The sequence below is a fragment of the Eptatretus burgeri genome, chromosome 7, assembly GCF_056783735.1.
Source record: "Eptatretus burgeri isolate ZD-2024b chromosome 7, Ebu_testis_v1, whole genome shotgun sequence".
NCBI lineage: Eukaryota > Metazoa > Chordata > Myxini > Myxiniformes > Myxinidae > Eptatretus > Eptatretus burgeri.
The window spans coordinates 104197649-104219050 of NC_140967.1; the positions used below are offsets into that span (position 1 = coordinate 104197649).

General features: G+C 43.9%; 1 long non-coding RNA gene across 5 annotated transcripts in view; it reads right to left on the minus strand.

Moving 5' to 3' along the window:
* LOC147023989 (uncharacterized) overlaps window positions 1–21402 on the minus strand; it is a 205912-nt gene that overhangs the window by 15269 nt on the left and 169241 nt on the right. For 4 of the 5 annotated variants that reach the window (XR_015060501.1, XR_015060500.1, XR_015060498.1 and 1 more), the window contains one exon: window positions 5856–6086. This is a non-coding gene — a long non-coding RNA (uncharacterized LOC147023989). Of the gene's footprint in view, window positions 1–1737; window positions 2505–5855; window positions 6087–21402 lie in introns of those variants that run through there. The other variant, XR_015060502.1, reaches the window with a different exon arrangement.

Here is a 21402-nt window from a genome sequence, read left to right on the forward strand (position 1 = left end):
ACCATGAGCTACTAGAGTAAAATTTCCGATGTATAACATCCTTACAAAAAACCTCAAAATATATATTTAACAACCTCACCAATCACCTAACTAGATGTCCTCACTATTCTATCGAATTTCCCTTCTGTTATCTTGAGATAGTCCATCGTATCATTAATACAATACAAAATATTACAACAGATTGGATAACAACCAAATGGAACAAAACCAGAATATCCTTACAAACAAACACTTTGCACACCTTAAATACGTACGTTGATGACATTTAGAACAATTATTAACCAGTGTTACTTACTCTTCCAGTTTAATTATTACAGATAAATAAATATATTCCTCCTGATTTATGGGTTCCTAAAAATTCATGTTCCGAAATAATATCAACATTTACTCTTCATTCAAAATAGACAACACTTTTTGTTTACAAAGTCAAGGCTCATGGATGAGCGAGAACATAGAACAGATTAGGACGTAACAAAACAAAAGGAACAGTAGAAAGGGGAGGGGGGAGATACCAACAGCAGGGATGAGGGACAAATAGAGGGAAACTTGGGCAAAGAAGGGATGTGGGGAAGAATATGGGGCAGGAGAGGATGCACGGAATGGACAAGATGGATATAGAAACAAACTCTCAGGTAGGAAAAATGAGGGAGTTGAAAAGAGGTGTGCTTAGGGAGGCATAATGAGGGTAGAAAAGATCATGGTTTTGGACTGGGAATGATCTGAGATGGTGGCGAACAACACTGTCTTGAAGACCTGGAGGGAAGACTGAGATTGAACAGAATGTAGAAGTTGGTTCCACAGGCGGTGAAAAAAAAACAGAGGAACGAATGAGTGGAGGTAAGCAGTGATCCTGGATTTAGGTAGTTTCACCAGAAGGGGGTTGATGGTGGACCGTGTGCACCCTAGAGAAACCTGGGGGGACAAATCATGGAAAGAGCAAAGGGTTCAAGACCAGAAAGGAGGCGGTAGAGGACAAAGAGACCACCAACCTGTTGGCAAAGTGATAGGCCCATGGACTCAACCTCAGTGCGGGAAATTACAATAATGTTGAAGGTTTTGGTTTCCACGGTATCAAGCTGAGTAAGATGTGAGGCAAGGGAGCCAGCTCAGAGGGGAGAGCAGCATTCCATCAAGCTGTGAATGAAGGACTTGTCAGTGAATAGGAGTTCAGATATGCCAAGGAAGGACTTTGTACAACGGAGAATGCCTAATCGGCGGCTGGCTTTGGAGGCCAACTTTTAAAATGGGGTTTGCTCAACAAAGATCATGGCTAATAGTGAGACCCAGGAGTTTGAATGATTAAACTTCCCCAAGAGGATTGCAAAGAAAGTTGATGGGAGGGTTTGCCAGACTGTCCTTTCGGAGAGAGATATAATAGTGAGAATGAGAGATTTGTCAGGAAATTAAATGCTGGATAATTCTCCCTGGTTCCTTCCTAAAATCAAAACAATTTCCTTTGTTTTCCTTCTATTAAAGGCAAGGTGATTTCCCTGGCCCCAACTTATGAAGGAATGAACATTCTCTCTCTATCCTTTGTCATCAACTATTTTAAATCAGTCCAAAAAAACAAATACCATATATAGTAACACACAATGTGTGTTTGTGTATTTGTTTGTGTGATGTCTGTCCCCCTTCAAAAGGACAATTTATGAAGGGTTTTAAAGGCCAATCTTTTAACATGACTGCGTGTTCACTACGATCTATTTTTTCAGGATTAAAAAAAAAACTCGAAAAACATTTTCCATTCAAGAGTCTCTTCTTTTGGAAATGTAGACCGTGGCTTACAAACGGGCCTCACTGGCGGTGTTCAGAAGCGTTTAAAAAAACAAACAAACTAAATACAAGGCACAGGGAGGTGAAATTCACTGCACATGATGTGTAACACATGCAGAGTAGAACGAGTGTTCATTTACTTACGAGCGATATCTCATAAATAAACAAGATATAAGCACACCTGACGCTAAGCCGAGGCTTCAGGCTTTGGCATGCTCACGGGGCTGTACCCTCAAAATGAACAGTCCCAGAAGATAAAGAAAATAAGGTAACATTTGTACATGTAGTGTTTTAAAATAATGCTTTTTCTTGCTACAAAACATCATATCTTCCAATCTCTGAATATTTTGAACAAAATAATTCCAACCCTCAATTTTTGATGGGCTTTTATACAAGTTTTACCATAAAACATGATGATAAACAAGTACTTATTCAGGACATTCAAAATTGCTTATTTATCAGGTAAACAAAGTCGGTGATAAAACACATCCCTGCGGAGTAACAGTAGACGGTGATGATAATTAGGGGGATTGACAGGAATAATTATCATTTCATTTATCAAACAGAAGATCAAGAAGGAACCTGAAGAAGTGAAAGAAACAACAAAAATGGAGTCATCAGGAGGATCCTGGATAGGATTCGAGTGTCAGTCGCAACTCCACAACCCTCAAACTCATCCAGGCACAGCCAAGTGAGCCGTACAGAAAAATTTCTGCAAGAATCCACTTCTCCTGAGAGAGATAGACAACAAAAGAGAGGAATAGAGAGTAAAAGAGATGAAAGAGAAGAAAAAGCAAGAATTACAATGAATAAAGAGAATTGTGAAAAAAAAAGAGAAAGAAGTGTGAAAGGCACATGGGACAAAGATGCCGGGAAGAACCCGGACAGATAGATTTCAGCAGTTACTCCTCAGGCTCAAATGCAGCAACATGTACAAGCTACCAGAGGTCCGTTAGCAGGGAAGCACAGTCCATACAGCATCAGTATGTGGTACAAACATAATGAAATGGAAGACCAAGAAGGAACCTAAAGAGGTAAAGATGGAGTCATCAGGAGGATCCTGGATAGGATTCGGTTTTCAGCCGCAACTGCACAACCCTCAAACCCATCCAGGCGCAGCCAAGTAAGCCGTACAGAAAACATTCTGCAGGAATATTATTATATGCCCAACACACGCCAAATGAAATGCAGGGTTAAGCAATTGGTTCACTTTTTCTGTCGGTTTGTCTGTCTACAAACGTGTTTATGATCGAGGAATAATATACTTTCAATTGAATGTTATATTTTGAAAATGAATCGGAACCTGAACCTGCAGTTTAACAGTACTTTGGCTCTGAATTTGGCAAATTGTATGGAATCTCGCCCCGACCGCACACGCGCAGAGGAGTGAGATAATAGTTTTACTCTGTCTGTCTGCCAGGCAGTCAAACAAAATTGAAAATTATTCCAAACAGGAATCTTACTGTTTTTAAGAATGTTATAAAGAACACAAACAACAGGCATGAAGAACTAATATAACGTGTTAGATAAGGTGGTGTAATAGGCATTACGTCAACGGTGGTAAACTTCTAAAAAAAAAAGGTCTTTTTCTACAACCTTTAAAATCTTTATTTTATTTTTTGAACAAGATAGAACACAAATCTCCTTTTTGGCACTTTCAAATCCTCCCAGTTTAGCAGTACTTGGAGAAAAACTAATGGAATTTTACATCATCACAACCAATCAAGTTTTCTGCTTGCAGATCCTGCCCATATCCTTGCATCTCAAGACTGCGTGGGGGTAATGAGCTCTCTAGTTTAATTTGAGAGCACTACTAAGTTTGAGATCCCTACAAATGGTCTCCATTTGCTTGGCCCAGGTTTAGCCTGCTTAGCATTCCCATACGTAACCTGTCCATTGCCTACTAATGTCCTTGTAATTCATCACAACGCCAAAACCCAGCGCCACGGTATCCATGGGTAGACTGTGCAGGTGTTAACGAGTGAGCCGGGAGCTGTTGGTAATGAAGGAAGCGAGTGGAGCAGAATCGGGATGCTTTACAACTTGTACACTGTTTGAAAGGTGATGAGAATGATGTCGGAGTAACGACACTGCACACCAAGCACGATTATAGTTACTGGCTTAACGCCATGGGTAGTAAAGCTGTTATTACTAAAAGACAAACAAAATGGTTGCCACTATGTCGATATAAAAATAAAAAGTCACCTTTTCACAAAAAACTGACGACTAGTTATTGCAAACATCCTGGAACTGACTTAATGAATGAGTTCCAAGAGTCAATATCGCAGTTGCAGAAAACTCATGGAAACATGAACCAAAAGCAATTATTGAAAACAAGGACGTAGCGTTCACGTACGACCTGATGATCCCATCGAGCGCAGACATAGAAAACAAAGCATTACGACCAGACATCGTAAAATAAATAACCATTGCTTTCACGCCGTGAGGAGCATCGGGCTGCTGAGGCAGTTTAATTTGGTTACGGAGTACAGTTCTGGACGGGTCGCCATTCTGACGCAGGATACTCGAATGGCTTATTACCCCAGTAAGCTGGTAGTCATTTTGTAAACCTCAGAAGGATGATAGGCTGAGTCAACCCACCTGGTGTTATTTTAACAGAAAAACAGGGGCTCAAACTCAAAAACCCGAAGATCTTAAACCAGCCGCCTTAGCCGTTAAGCCAACACCAGGCTTGACCAGATGTTGTACTTCGGTACAAAAAGGAAAGACGGCATTGCTAATTGAGGTTTCAGTACCCAGCGATTTTGGTCTAAATAATGCAGAAATTAAGAAAATGATCAAATACAAAGATATCAAGAATTTAGTGAAAAGATCCTGGAAGCTGAAGAGATCCGAAATTGTTCCAGTGATTATATATTGGAGCCACGGGACTGAAGAAGACGAACTTTGCGGCCGCCGCATGTTTCTGTCAATTCAGAGGGCGTATGGCCATATTCAGAGGGGTACATGATGGAATCAGCCAACTAAATGGTTGTTCTGCCGGACGTTTATGTTGGCGCACACCCAAAAGATGTGAAACAATCCACAATACCTCCCACCCAGCATAGTTCTCGGTACAGTGTGTACAAGGGCATCGTTGCGATATCATATTCCAAATTGGAAATCCTCAATCCCCTGATAAATGAGACATCCATGAAAGTGAAGTAGACGTTTGGTGAATCTGTGTAAAGCAGAAAAAGCAAATCTATGCTAGAAGAGAAGTATTCGTGCTTCTCTGTTTGTCACCATTTTTCTCAGAGATGGGCAATTGGATCTTCATCAAACTTTTGGAGGATCGTCAGTGAGAGCTGGGGAGTGTTTTAGGCAAAAAATTCGAAAATTTTCAGGAGACAAATTGGCTTTTTGGGGATTTTTTTTGTCTATCTCTATGTGCCGTAGACATTGTAGCTATGTGAAAGGCAATATTAAACAATCCCTGACCCCATTCCTTAGTGGGTGTATGGAAGTGTTTAGGTCCCCACAAAATAACCCCAAAAAATTGATTTCTTCAAAATGCCAACAGGATTATAACATCACCGGGCAAAGCCGGGTACACCTACTCATATATCATACACCGGGCAACGTCGGGTACCCCTACTCGTATATCATACACCGGGCAATGCCGGGTACCCCTCCTAGTATATCATATACCGGGCAACGCCGGGTACCCCTACTTGTATATCATACACCGGGCAACATCGGGTACCCCTGCTATTATATCATATACCGGGCAATGGCAGGTACCCCAACTCGTGTATAATACACCGGGCAAAGCCGGGTACACCTACTCGTATATCATACACCGGGCAACGTCGGGTACCCCTACTCGTATATCATACACCGGGCAATGCCGGGTACCCCTGCTTGTATATCATACACTGGGCAACACCGGGTACCCATACTCGTATATCATACACCGGGCAACGTCGGGTACCCCTACTCGTATATCATACACCAGGCAACGCCGGATACCCCTACTCGTGTATAATACACTGGGCAACGTCGGGTACCCCTACTCGTATATCATACACCGGGCAACGTCGGGTACCCCTGCTCATGTAACATAAAGAAAGCAAGCTTACTTATCAATGAACCAAGCCATTTTGATTTTTGTGGTCTTGCACAAGGTGTCTGCGCAAGCCCATGGAGTGCATTTGCTGCACATGGAGCCACACGATAACCCAGGTATGGGTCGGTATGCTGAAGATGTGCAGTGCAAGCCCCTGATCTTCGAGTGCTGTTGGTTCGGACACATCACAGCGATTCACCAATTCTTTAATCTTTGTATCCTTTGCACAGGGGAAGTGGAGGATCTGCAAAACACACACACACACACACACACACACACACACACACACACACACACACACACACACACACACACACACACACACACACACACACACACACACACACACACACACACACACACACACACACACACACACACACACACACACACACACACACACACACACACACACCTTGGCATTAGACAACTGGTGAGCTTGGGTTTCTGTGGCAGTGTGGGTTGAAGTGATACCATCTTTATGATGTCAATTTTGGCTCAGCGCTCATCAGGGCCATTAAGAAAATAAATCCCCGCTCGCCAACCCCTCAAGCCTTGGGTATGCTCGGCCATGAGGGTCAGTATCAAATCACCGACCTCTCAGGCTCAGAGCTACCTCTCTAACGAGCAGGCATCTGAAGAATTCTCAGGATATGCAGTGCAAGACCCTGAACCCTTAATGGAATTGGTCCGCACAGGGCCAAGCGATGACTCAGGTAGGGGAAGAACACTTCAAGGTGTGCTCCTATTATTGCAACCATGAGCGCTTGAACAGCTTGTGTCATTAACCGTGAAATATACAGCAATTATTACATTTAGCCGCAACGCTCCTGCCTTTATGCGCTTAAGCGGAATCGATGCCAGGACGGTTTTAGAAATGAAAAGCAATTATCGATTTAGCTCTCTCTCTCTGTCTCTGTCTCTGTCTCTGTCTCTGTCTCTGTCTCTGTCTCTGTCTCTGTCTCTGTCTCTGTCTCTGTCTCTGTCTCTGTCTCTGTCTCTGTCTCTGTCTCTGTCTCTGTCTCTGTCTCTGTCTCTCTCTCTCTCTCTCTCTCTCTCTCTCTCTCTCTCTCTCTCTCTCTCTCTCTCTCTCTCTCTCTCTCTCTCTCTCTCTCTCTCTCTCTCTCTCCCTCTCTCTCTATCTCACTGTCCGTCGCTCTTTCAGCCGCTCAAGGCATCGAACTCTCCGCTCGTATAGCTTATTCCAAGTACCCTCCATGGGCACGGCTATTACCTGGAAATTAAATTGACTTTAGATTTGCAATCCCTCTGCTGAGATATTGCGAGCACGGAGTCAGCGCTTTGGAAAAGGGAAAAAAGGTGATTGTGCTTCTTGCCAACGTCTTGTGCTCATCAACAGGTGAGTTCAAACAAATGATCGACGCTTGTTTTATGGACTATAATTATACAAAACAAACTTCGATTGCCTGTCCTGGGCTTTCCTTCCTGCCCATTCTTGTCTTTTATATCAGGAGCTCCTCTGAGATTTCTGTGGGTACCAATCATTTGCCTTTTTTCATCGCACTCCAGGATGAAGAGTGAGATCTTTATCGCTCGTACGACCAGGGCACCGGTGTCGCTCATTCCACTGGGAACAGAGACTGAAAGAGCAACTCGTATACACAACACCCTCTGAATGAGGAGGTCGTATACACAATACTACATGAATGAGGAGCTCGAATACACAACACCACATGAATGAGGAGCTCGGATACACAATACCACATGAATGAGGAGCTCGTATACACAATACTACATGAATGAGGAGCTCGTAGAGGCAACACTACATGAATGAGGAGCTCGAATACACAATACTACATGAATGAGGAGCTCGTATACACAATACTACATGAATGAGGACTCGAATACACAATACTACATGAATGAGGAGCTCGTATACACAATACTACATGAATGAGGAGCTCGTATACACAATACTACATGAATGAGGAGCTCGAATACACAATACTACATGAATGAGGAGCTCGGATACACAATACTACATGAATGAAGAGCTCGAATACACAATACTACATGAATGAGGAGCTCGTATACACAATACTACATGAATGAGGACTCGAATACACAATACTACATGAATGAGGAGCTCGTATACACAATACTACATGAATGAGGAGCTCGTATACACAATACTACATGAATGAGGAGCTCGTATACACAATACTACATGAATGAGGACTCGAATACACAATACTACATGAATGAGGAGCTCGTATACACAACACTACATGAATGAGGAGCTCGTATACACAATACTACATGAATGAGGAGCTCGTATACACAATACTACATGAATGAGGAGCTCGTATACACAATACTACATGAATGAGGGGCTCGGATACACAATACCACATGAATGAGGAGCTCGTGTACACAATACTACATGAATGAGGAGCTTGTCGAGGCAACACTACATGAATGAGGAGCTCGAATACACAATACTACATGAATGAGGAGCTCAAATACAAAATACTACATGAATGAGGAGCTCGTATACACAATACTACATGAATGAGGAGCTTGTCGAGGCAACACTACATGAATGAGGAGCTCGAATACACAATACTACATGAATGAGGAGCTCGAATACACAATACTACATGAATGAGGAGCTCGTATACACAATACTACATGAATGAGGACTCGAATACACAATACTACATGAATGAGGAGCTCGTATACACAATACTACATGAATGAGGAGCTCGTATACACAATACTACATGAATGAGGAGCTCGAATACACAATACTACATGAATGAGGAGCTCGGATACACAATACTACATGAATGAAGAGCTCGAATACACAATACTACATGAATGAGGAGCTCGTATACACAATACTACATGAATGAGGACTCGAATACACAATACTACATGAATGAGGAGCTCGTATACACAATACTACATGAATGAGGAGCTCGTATACACAATACTACATGAATGAGGAGCTCGTATACACAATACTACATGAATGAGGAGCTCGTATACACAATACTACATGAATGAGGGGCTCGGATACACAATACCACATGAATGAGGAGCTCGTGTACACAATACTACATGAATGAGGAGCTTGTCGAGGCAACACTACATGAATGAGGAGCTCAAATACAAAATACTACATGAATGAGGAGCTCAAATACAAAATACTACATGAATGAGGAGCTCGAATACACTATACTACATGAATGAGGAGCTCGTATACACAATACTAGATGAATGAGGAGCTCGTATACACAATACTACATGAATGAGGAGCTCGAATACACAATACTACATGAATGAGGAGCTCGGATACACAATACTACATGAATGAAGAGCTCGAATACACAATACTACATGAATGAGGAGCTCGTATACACAATACTACATGAATGAGGACTCGAATACACAATACTACATGAATGAGGAGCTCGTATACACAATACTACATGAATGAGGAGCTCGTACACACAATACCACATGAATGAGGAGCTCGTATACACAATACTACATGAATGAGGAGCTCGTATACACAATACTACATGAATGAGGGGCTCGGATACACAATACCACATGAATGAGGAGCTCGTGTACACAATACTACATGAATGAGGAGCTTGTCGAGGCAACACTACATGAATGAGGAGCTCAAATACAAAATACTACATGAATGAGGAGCTCAAATACAAAATACTACATGAATGAGGAGCTCGAATACACTATACTACATGAATGAGGAGCTCGTATACACAATACTACATGAATGAGGAGCTCGTATATACAATACTACATGAATGAGGAGCTCGGATACACAATACCACATGAATGAGGAGGTCGTATACACAAAACTACATGAATGAGGAGGTCGTATACACAATACTACATGAATGAGGAGGTCGTATACACAATACCACATGAATGAGGAGCTCGTATACACAATACTACATGAATGAGGAGCTTGAATCCATAATACTATATGAATGAGGAGCTCGTAGAGGCAACACCATATGAATGAGGAGCTCGTATACAGAACACTACATGAATGAGGAGCTCGGATAAACAATACCACATGAATGAGGAGCTCGTATCCACAATACTACATGAATGAGGAGCTCGAATACACAATACTACATGAATGAGGAGCTCGAATACACAATACTACATGAATGAGGAGCTCGTATACACAATACTACATGAATGAGGGGCTCGGATACACAATACCACATGAATGAGGAGCTCGTGTACACAATACTACATGAATGAGGAGCTTGTCGAGGCAACACTACATGAATGAGGAGCTCAAATACAAAATACTACATGAATGAGGAGCTCGGATACACAATACTACATGAATGAGGAGCTCCTATACACAATACTACATGAATGAGGAGCTCGTATACACAATACTACATGAATGAGGGACTCGTATACATAACACTACATGAATGAGGAGCTCGTCGAGGCAACACCATATGAATGAGGAGCTCGGATACACAATACTACATGAATGAGGAGCTCGGATACACAATACTACATGAATGAGGAGCTCGGATACACAATACCACATGAATGAGGAGCTGGTATACATAACACTACATGAATGTGTGTTTCTGTTTGACTTGTGTATTTCCCTGTTTGACTTGCTGCGTATTTCCCTGTTTGACTTGCTGTGTGTTTCCCTGTTTGACTTGCTGTGTGTTTGTTTGACTTGCTGCGTATTTCCCTGTTTGACTTGCTGTGTGTTTCCCTGTTTGACTTGCTGTGTGTTTCCCTGTTTGACTTGCTGTATGTTCCTGTTTGACTTGCTGTGTGTTTCCCTGTTTGACTTGCTGTGTGTTTGTTTGACTTGCTGCGTATTTCCCTGTTTGACTTGCTGTGTGTTTCCCTGTTTGACTTGCTGTGTGTTTCCCTGTTTGACTTGCTGTATGTTCCTGTTTGACTTGCTGTGTGTTTCCCTGTTTGACTTGCTGTGTGTTTCCCTGTTTGACTTGCTGCGTATTTCCCTGTTTGACTTGCTGTGTGTTTCCCTGTTTGACTTGCTGTGTGTTTCCCTGTTTGACTTGCTGTGTGTTTCCCTGTTTGACTTGCTGTGTGTTTCCCTGTTTGACTTGCTGTATGTTCCTGTTTGACTTGCTGTGTGTTTCCCTGTTTGACTTGCTGTGTGTTTCCCTGTTTGACTTGCTGCGTATTTCCCTGTTTGACTTGCTGTGTGTTTGTTTGACTTGCTGCGTATTTCCCTGTTTGACTTGCTGTGTTTCCCTGTTTGACTTGCTGTGTGTTTCCCTGTTTGACTTGCTGTATGTTCCTGTTTGACTTGCTGTGTGTTTCCCTGTTTGACTTGCTGTGTTTCCCTGTTTGACTTGCTGCGTATTTCCCTGTTTGACTTGCTGTGTGTTTCCCTGTTTGACTTGCTGTGTGTTTCCCTGTTTGACTTGCTGTGTGTTTCCCTGTTTGACTTGCTGTGTGTTTCCCTGTTTGACTTGCTGTATGTTCCTGTTTGACTTGCTGTGTGTTTCCCTGTTTGACTTGCTGTGTGTTTCCCTTTTTTTCTTGCTGTATGTTCCTGTTTGACTTGCTGTGTGTTTCCCTGTTTGACTTGCTGTGTGTTTCCCTGTTTGACTTGCTGTGTGTTCCTGTTTGACTTGCTGTGTATTTCCCTGTTTGACTTGCTGTGTGTTTCCCTGTTTGACTTGCTGTGTGTTTCCCTGTTTGACTTGCTGTGTGTTTCCCTGTTTGACTTGCTGTGTGTTTCCCTGTTTGACTTGCTGTGTGTTTCCCTGTTTGACTTGCTGTGTGTTTCCCTGTTTGACTTGCTGTGTGTTTCCCTGTTTGACTTGCTGTGTGTTTCCCTGTTTGACTTGCTGTGTGTTTCCCTGTTTGACTTGCTGTGTGTTTCCCTGTTTGACTTGCTGCGTATTTCCCTGTTTGACTTGCTGTGTGTTTCCCTGTTTGACTTGCTGTGTGTTTCCCTGTTTGACTTGCTGTGTGTTTCCCTGTTTGACTTGCTGTGTGTTTCCCTGTTTGACTTGCTGTGTGTTTCCCTGTTTGACTTGCTGTGTGTTTCCTTGTTTGAGTTGCTGTGTGTTTCCCTGTTTGACTTGCTGTGTGTTTTCCTGTTTGACTTGCTGTGTGTTTCCCTGTTTGACTTGCTGTGTGTTTCCCTGTTTGACTTGCTGTGTGTTTCCCTGTTTGACTTGCTGCGTATTTCCCTGTTTGACTTGCTGTGTGTTTCCCTGTTTGACTTGCTGTGTGTTTCCCTGTTTGACTTGCTGTGTGTTTCCCTGTTTGACTTGCTGCGTATTTCCCTGTTTGACTTGCTGTGTGTTTCCCTGTTTGACTTGCTGTGTGTTTCCCTGTTTGACTTGCTGTGTGTTTCCCTGTTTGACTTGCTGTGTGTTTCCCTGTTTGACTTGCTGTGTGTCTCCCTGTCTGACATACTGTCTGTTTCCCTGTTTCACTTGCTGTGTGATTCCCTGTTTGACTTGCTGTGTGTTTCCCTGTTTGAGCTGCTGTCAGTTTCCCTGTTTGACTTGCTGTTTATTTCCCTGTTTGACTTGCTGTGTGTTTCCCTGTTTGACTTGCTGTGTGTTTCCCTGTTTGACTTGCTGTGTGTTTCCCTGTTTGACTTGCTGTGTGTTTCCCTGTTTGACTTGCTGTATGTTCCTGTTTGACTTGCTGTGTGTTTCCCTGTTTGACTTGCTGTGTGTTTCCCTGTTTGACTTGCTGTGTGTTTCCCTGTTTGACTTGCTGTGTGTTCCTGTTTGACTTGCTGTGTATTTCCCTGTTTGACTTGCTGTGTGTTTCCCTGTTTGACTTGCTGTGTGTTTCCCTGTTTGACTTGCTGTGTGTTTCCCTGTTTGACTTGCTGTGTGTTTCCCTGTTTGACTTGCTGTGTGTTTCCCTGTTTGACTTGCTGTGTGTTTCCCTGTTTGACTTGCTGTGTGTTTCCCTGTTTGACTTGCTGTATGTTCCTGTTTGACTTGCTGTGTGTTTCCCTGTTTGACTTGCTGTGTGTTTCCCTGTTTGACTTGCTGTGTGTTTATTTGACTTGCTGCGCATTTCCCTGTTTGACTTGCTGCGTATTTCCCTGTTTGACTTGCTGTGTGTTTCCCTGTTTGACTTGCTGTGTGTTTCCCTGTTTGACTTGCTGTATGTTCCTGTTTGACTTGCTGTGTGTTTCCCTGTTTGACTTGCTGTGTGTTTCCCTGTTTGACTTGCTGCGTATTTCCCTGTTTGACTTGCTGTGTGTTTCCCTGTTTGACTTGCTGTGTGTTTCCCTGTTTGACTTGCTGTGTGTTTCCCTGTTTGACTTGCTGCGTATTTCCCTGTTTGACTTGCTGTGTGTTTCCCTGTTTGACTTGCTGTGTATTTCCCTGTTTGACTTTCTGTGTGTTTCCGTGTTTGACTTGCTGTGTGTTCCCCTGTTTGACTTGCTGTGTGTTTCCGTATTTGACTTGCTGTGTGTTTCCCTGTTTGACTTGCTGTGTGTTCCTGTTTGGCTTGCTGTGTTTCCCTGCTTGACTTGCTGTGTGTTTCCCTGTTTGACTTGCTGTGTGTTTCCATGTTTGACTTGCTGTGTGTTTCCCTGTTTGACTTGCTGTGTGTTTCCCTGTTTGACTTGCTGTGTGTTTCCCTGTTTGACTTGCTGTGTGTTTCCCTGTGTGACTTTCTGTGTTTGCCTGTTAGACTTGCTGTGTGTTTCCCTGTTTGACTTACTGTATGGTCCTGTTTGACTCACTGTGTCTTGCCCTGTTTGACTTGCTGTGTTTCCCTGTTTGACTTGCTGTGTGTTTCCCTGTTTGACTTGCTGTATGTTCCTGTTTGACTTGCTGTGTGTTTCCCTGTTTGACTTGCTGTGTTTCCCTGTTTGACTTGCTGTGTGTTTCCCTGTTTGACTTGCTGTATGTTCCTGTTTGACTTGCTGTGTGTTTCCCTGTTTGACTTGCTGTGTTTCCCTGTTTGACTTGCTGTGTATTTCCCTGTTTGACTTGCTGTGTGTTTCCCTGTTTGACTTGCTGTGTGTTTCCCTGTTTGACTTGCTGTGCGTTTCCCTGTATGACTTGCTGTGTGTCTCCCTGTTTGACTTGCTGTGTGATCCTGTTTGACTTGCTGTGCATTTCCCTGTTTGACTTGCTGTGTGTTTCCCTGTTTGACTTGCTGCGTATTTCCCTGTTTGACTTGCTGTGTGTTTCCCTGTTTGACTTGCTGTGTGTTTCCCTGTTTGACTTGCTGTATGTTCCTGTATGACTTGCTGTGTGTTTCCCTGTTTGACTTGCTGTGTGTTTGTTTGACTTGCTGCGTATTTCCCTGTTTGACTTGCTGTGTGTTTCCCTGTTTGACTTGCTGTGTGTTTCTGTTTGACTTGTGTATTTCCCTGTTTGACTTGCTGCGTATTTCCCTGTTTGACTTGCTGTGTGTTTCCCTGTTTGACTTGCTGTGTGTTTCCCTGTTTGACTTGCTGTGTGTTCCTGTTTGACTTGCTGTGTATTTCCCTGTTTGACTTGCTGTGTGTTTCCCTGTTTGGCTTGCTGTGTGTTTCCCTGTTTGACTTGCTGTGTGTTTCCCTGTTTCACTTGCTGTGTGTCTCCCTGTTTGACTTGCTGTGTGTTTCCCTGTTTGACTTGCTGTGTTTCCCTGTTTGACTTGCTGTGTGTTTCCCTGTTTGACTTGCTGTGTGTTTCCCTGTTTGACTTGCTGTGTGTTTCCCTGTTTGACTTGCTGTGTGTTTCCCTGTTTGACTTGCTGTGTGCTTCCCTGTTTGCCTTGCTGTGTGTCTCCCTGTTTGACTTGCTGTGTGGTTCCCCGTTTGCCTTGCTGTGTGCTTGCCTGCTTGCCCTGCTGTGCGCTCCTGCTTGACTTGCTGTGTGTTTCCCTGTTTGACTTGCTGTGTGTTCCTGTTTGACTTGCTGTGTATTTCCCTGTTTGACTTGCTGTGTGTTTCCCTGTTTGACTTGCTGTGTGTTTCCCTGTTTGACTTGCTGTGTGTTTCCCTGTTTGACTTGCTGTGTGTTTCCCTGTTTGACTTGCTGTGTGTTTCCCTGTTTGACTTGCTGTGTGTTTCCCTGTTTGACTTGCTGTGTGTTTCCCTGTTTGACTTGCTGTGTATTTCCCTGTTTGACTTGCTGTGTGTTTCCCTGTTTGACTTGCTGTGTGTTCCTGTTTGACTTGCTGTGTGTTCCTGTTTGACTTGCTGTGTATTTCCCTGTTTGACTTGCTGTGTGTTTCCCTGTTTGACTTGCTGTGTGTTTCCCTGTTTGACTTGCTGTGTGTTTCCCTGTTTGACTTGCTGTGTGTTTCCCTGTGTGACTTGGTGTGTATTGCCCTATTTGACTTGCTGTGTGTTCCTGTCTGACTTGCGGTGTGTGTCCCTGTTTGACTTGCTGTGTGTTTCCCTGTTTGACTTGCTGTGTGTTTCCCTGTTTGACTTGCTGTGTGTTTCCCTGTTTGACTTGCTGTGTGTTTCCCTGTTTGACTTGCTGTGTGTTCCCCTGTTTGACTTGCTGTGTGTTTCCCTGTTTGTCTTGCTGTGTGTTTCCCTGTTTGACTTGCTGTGTGTTTCCCTGTTTGACTTGCTGTGTGTTTCCCTGTTTGACTTGCTGTGTGTTTCCCTGTTTGACTTGCTGTGTGTTTCCCTGTTTGACTTGCTGTGTGTTCCTGTTTGACTTGCTGTGTGTTTCCCTGTTTGACTTGCTGTGTGTTTCCCTGTTTGACTTGCTGTGTCTTTCCCTCTTTGACTTGCTGTGTGTTTCCCTGTTTGACTTGCTGTGTGTTTCCCTGTTTGACTTGCTGTTTGTTTCCCTGTTTGACTTGCTGTGTGTTTTCCTGTTTGACTTGCTGTGTGTTTCCCTGTTTGCCTTGCTGTGTGTTTCTCTGTTTGGCTTGCTGTGTGTTTCCCTGTTTGACTTGCTGTGTGTTTCTCTGTTTGCCTTGCTGTGTGCTTCCCTGTTTGACTTGCTGTGTGTTTCCCTGTTTGACTTGCTGTGTGTTTCCCTGTTTGACTTGCTGTGTGATTCCCTGCTTGACTTGCTGTGTGTTTCCTGTTTGACTTGCTGTGTATTTCCCTGTTTGACTTGCTGTGTGTTTCCCTGTTTGACTTGCTGTGTGTTTCCCTGTTTGACTTGCTGTGTGTTTCCTGTTTGACTTGCTGTGTGTTTCCCTGTTTGACTTGCTGTGTGTTTCCCTGTTTGACTTGCTGTGTGTTTCCCTGTTTGACTTGCTGTGTGTTTCCCTGTTTGCCTTGCTGTGTGCTTCCCTGTTTGACTTGCTGTGCGTTTCCCTGTTTGACTTGCTGTGTGTTTCCCTGTTTGACTTGCTGTGTGTTTCCCTGTTTGACTTGCTGTGTGTTTCCCTGTTTGACTTGCTGTGTGTTTCCCTGTTTGACTTGCTGTGTGTTCCTGTTTGACTTGCTGTGTATTTCCCTGTTTGACTTGCTGTGTGTTTCCCTGTTTGACTTGCTGTGTGTTTCCCTGTTTGACTTGCTGTGTGTTCCTGTTTGACTTGCTGCGTATTTCCCTGTTTGACTTGCTGTGTGTTTCCCTGTTTGACTTGCTGTGTGTTTCCCTGTTTGACTTGCTGTATGTTCCTGTTTGACTTGCTGTGTGTTTCCCTGTTTGACTTGCTGTGTGTTTCCCTGTTTGACTTGCTGTGTGTTCCTGTTTGACTTGCTGTGTGTTTCCCTGTTTGACTTGCTGTGTGTTCCTGTTTGACTTGCTGTGTGTTTCCCTGTTTGACTTGCTGTGTGTTTCCCTGTTTGACTTGCTGTGTGTTCCTGTTTGACTTGCTGTGTGTTTCCCTGTTTGACTTGCTGTGTGTTTCCCTGTTTGACTTGCTGTGTGTTTCCCTGCTTGACTTGCTGTGTGTTCCTGTTTGACTTGCTGTGTGTTTCCCTGTTTGACTTGCTGTGTGTTTCCCTGTTTGACTTGCTGTGTGTTCCTGTTTGGCTTGCTGTGTTTCCCTGCTTGACTTGCTGTGTGTTTCCCTGTTTGACTTGCTGTGTGTTCCTGTTTGGCTTGCTGTGTTTCCCTGCTTGACTTGCTGTGTATTTCCCTGTTTGACTTGCTGTGTGTTTCCCTGTTTGACTTGCTGTGTGTTTCCCTGTTTGACTTGCTGTGTGTTCCTGTTTGACTTGCTGTGTATTTCCCTGTTTGACTTGCTGTGTGTTTCCCTGTTTGACTTGCTGTGTGTTTCCCTGTTTGACTTGCTGTGTGTTTCCCTGTTTGACTTGCTGTGTGTTCCTGTTTGACTTGCTGTGTATTTCCCTGTTTGACTTGCTGTGTGTTTCCCTGTTTGACTTGCTGTGTGTTTCCCTGTTTGACTTGCTGTGTGTTCCTGTTTGACTTGCTGCGTATTTCCCTGTTTGACTTGCTGTGTGTTTCCCTGTTTGACTTGCTGTGTGTTCCCTGTTTGACTTGCTGTGTGTTCCTGTTTGACTTGCTGCGTATTCCCCTGTTTGACTTGCTGTGTGTTTCCCTGTTTGACTTGCTGTGTGTTCCCCTGTTTGACCTGCTGTGTGTTTCCCTGTTTGACTTGCTGTGTGTTTCCCTGTTTGACTTCCTGTGGGTTTCCCTGTTTGACTTGCTGTGTGTTTCCCTGTTTGACTTGCTGTGTGTTTCCTGTTTGACTTGCTGTGTGTTTCCCTGTTTGACTTGCTGTGTGTTTCCCTGTTTGACTTGCTGTGTGTTTCCCTGTTTGACTTGCTGTGTGTTTCCCTGTTTGACTTGCTGTGTGTTTCCCTGTTTGACTTGCTGTGTGTTTCCCTGTTTGACTTGCTGTGTGTTTCCCTGTTTGACTTGCTGTGTGTTTCCTGTTTGACTTGCTGTGTGTTTCCCTGTTTGACTTGCTGTGTGTTTCCCTGTTTGACTTGCTGTGTGTTTCCCTGTTTGACTTGCTGTGTGTTTCCCTGTTTGACTTGCTGTGTGTTTCCCTGTTTGACTTGCTGTGTGTTTCCCTGTTTGACTTGCTGTGTGTTTCCCTGTTTGACTTGCTGTGTGTTCCTGTTTGACTTGCTGTGTATTTCCCTGTTTGACTTGCTGTGTGTTTCCCTGTTTGACTTGCTGTGTGTTCCTGTTTGACTTGCTGTGTATTTCCCTGTTTGACTTGCTGTGTGTTTCCCTGTTTGACTTGCTGTGTGTTTCCCTGTTTGACTTGCTGTGTGTTTCCCTGTTTGACTTGCTGTGTGTTTCCCTGTTTGACTTGCTGTGTGTTTCCCTGTTTGACTTGCTGTGTATTTCCCTGTTTGACTTGCTGTGTGTTTCCCTGTTTGACTTGCTGTGTGTTTCCCTGTTTGACTTGCTGTGTGTTTCCCTGTTTGACTTGCTGTGTGTTTCCCTGTTTGACTTGCTGTGTGTTTCCCTGTTTGACTTGCTGTGTGTTTCCCTGTTTGACTTGCTGTGTATTTCCCTGTTTGTCTTGCTGTGTGTTCCCCTGTTTGTCTTGCTGTGTGTTTCCCTGTTTGACTTGCTGTGTGTTTCCCTGTTTGACTTGCTGTGTGTTTCCCTGTTTGACTTGCTGTGTGTTTCCCTGTTTGACTTGCTGTGTGTTTCCCTGTTTGACTTGCTGTGTGTTTCCCTGTTTGACTTGCTGTGTGTTTCCCTGTTTGACTTGCTGTGTGTTTCCCTGTTTGACTTGCTGTGTGTTTCCCTGTTTGACTTGCTGTGTATTTCCCTGTTTGACTTGCTGTGTGTTTCCCTGTTTGACTTGCTGTGTGTTTCCCTGTTTGACTTGCTGTGTGTTCCTGTTTGACTTGCTGTGTGTTTCCCTGTTTGACTTGCTGTGTGTTCCTGTTTGACTTGCTGTGTGTTTCCCTGTTTGACTTGCTGTGTGTTCCTGTTTGACTTGCTGTGTATTTCCCTGTTTGACTTGCTGTGTGTTTCCCTGTTTGACTTGCTGTGTGTTTCCCTGTTTGACTTGCTGTGTGTTTCCCTGTTTGACTTGCTGTGTGTTTCCCTGTTTGACTTGCTGTGTGTTTCCCTGTTTGACTTGCTGTGTGTTCCTGTTTGACTTGCTGTGTGTTTCCCTGTTTGACTTGCTGCGTATTTCCCTGTTTGACTTGCTGTGTGTTTCCCTGCTTGACTTGCTGTGTGTTCCTGTTTGACTTGCTGTGTGTTTCCCTGTTTGACTTGCTGTGTGTTTCCCTGTTTGACTTGCTGCGTATTTCCCTGTTTGACTTGCTGTGTGTTTCCCTGTTTGACTTGCTGTGTGTTTCCCTGTTTGACTTGCTGTATGTTCCTGTTTGACTTGCTGTGTGTTTCCCTGTTTGACTTGCTGCGTATTTCCCTGTTTGACTTGCTGTGTGTTTCCCTGCTTGACTTGCTGTGTGTTCCTGTTTGACTTGCTGTGTGTTTCCCTGTTTGACTTGCTGTGTGTTTCCCTGTTTGACTTGCTGTGTGTTTCCCTGTTTGACTTGCTGTGTGTTTCCCTGTTTGACTTGCTGTGTGTTCCTGTTTGACTTGCTGTGTGTTCCTGTTTGGCTTGCTGTGTTTCCCTGCTTGACTTGCTGTGTATTTCCCTGTTTGACTTGCTGTGTGTTTCCCTGTTTGACTTGCTGTGTGTTTCCCTGCTTGACTTGCTGTATGTTCCTGTTTGACTTGCTGTGTGTTTCCCTGTTTGACTTGCTGTGTGTTTCCCTGTTTGACTTGCTGAGTGGTTCCCTGTTTGACTTGCTGTGTGTTTCCCTGTTTGACTTGCTGTGTATTTCCCTGTTTGACTTGCTGTGTGTTTCCCTGTTTGACTTGCTGTGTGTTTCCCTGTTTGACTTGCTGTGTGTTCCTGTTTGACTTGCTGTGTATTTCCCTGTTTGACTTGCTGTGTGTTTCCCTGTTTGACTTGCTGTGTGTTTCCCTGTTTGACTTGCTGTGTGTTCCTGTTTGACTTGCTGCGTATTTCCCTGTTTGACTTGCTGTGTGTTTCCCTGTTTGACTCGCTGTGTGTTCCTGTTTGACTTGCTGTGTGTTCCTGTTTGACTTGCTGTGTATTTCCCTGTTTGACTTGCTGTGTGTTTCCCTGTTTGACTTGCTGTGTGTTTCCCTGTTTGACTTGCTGTGTGTTTCCCTGTTTGACTTGCTGTGTGTTTCCCTGTTTGACTTGCTGTGTGTTTCCCTGCTTGACTTGCTGTGTGTTCCTGTTTGACTTGCTGTGTGTTTCCCTGCTTGACTTGCTGTGTGTTTCCCTGTTTGACTTGCTGTGTGTTTGCCTGTTTGACTCGCTGTGTGTTCCTGTTTGACTTGCTGTGTGTTCCTGTTTGACTTGCTGTGTATTTCCCTGTTTGACTTGCTGTGTGTTTCCCTGTTTGACTTGCTGTGTGTTTCCCTGTTTGACTTGCTGTGTGTTTCCCTGTTTGACTTGCTGTGTGTTTCCCTGTTTGACTTGCTGTGTGTTTCCCTGTTTGACTTGCTGTGTGTTTCCCTGTTTGACTTGCTGTGTGTTTCCCTGTTTGACTTGCTGTGTGTTTCCCTGCTTGACTTGCTGTGTGTTCCTGTTTGACTTGCTGCGTATTTCCCTGTTTGACTTGCTGTGTGTTCCTGTTTGACTTGCTGCGTATTTCCCTGTTTGACTTGCTGTGTGTTCCTGTTTGACTTGCAGTGTGTTCCTGTTTGACTTGCTGTGTATTTCCCTGTTTGACTTGCTGTGTGTTTCCCTGTTTGACTTGCTGTGTGTTTCCCTGTTTGACTTGCTGTGTGTTTCCCTGTTTGACTTGCTGTGTGTTTCCCTGTTTGACTTGCTGTGTGTTTCCCTGCTTGACTTGCTGTGTGTTCCTGTTTGACTTGCTGTGTGTTTCCCTGCTTGACTTGCTGTGTGTTTCCCTGTTTGACTTGCTGTGTGTTTCCCTGTTTGACTCGCTGTGTGTTTCCTGTTTGACTTGCTGTGTGCTCCTGTTTGACTTGCTGTGTTTTTCCCTGTTTCACTTCCTGTGTGTTTCCCTGTTTGTCTTGCTGTGTGTTTCCCTGTTTGACTTGCTGTGTGTTTCCCTGTTTGACTTGCTGTGTGTTCCCCTGTTTGACTTGCTGTGTGTTTCCCTGTTTGACTTGCTGTGTGTTTCCCTGTTTGACTTGCTGTGTGTTTCCCTGCTTGACTTGCTGTGTGTTTCCCTGTTTGACTTGCTGTGTGTTCCTGTTTGACTTGCTGTGTGTTTCCCTGTTTGACTTGCTGTGTGTTCCTGTTTGACTTGCTGCGTATTTCCCTGTTTGACTTGCTGTATGTTCCTGTTTGACTTGCTGTGTGTTTCCCTGCTTGACTTGCTGTGTGTTCCTGTTTGACTTGCTGTGTGTTTCCCTGCTTGACTTGCTGTGTGTTCCTGTTTGACTTGCTGCGTATTTCCCTGTTTGACTTGCTGTGTGTTCCTGTTTGACTTGCTGCGTATTTCCCTGTTTGACTTGCTGTGTGTTTCCCTGTTTGACTTGCTGTGTGTTCCTGTTTGACTTGCTGTGTGTTCCTGTTTGACTTGCTGTGTATTTCCCTGTTTGACTTGCTGTGTGTTTCCCTGTTTGACTTGCTGTGTGTTTCCCTGTTTGACTTGCTGTGTGTTTCCCTGTTTGACTTGCTGTGTGTTTCCCTGT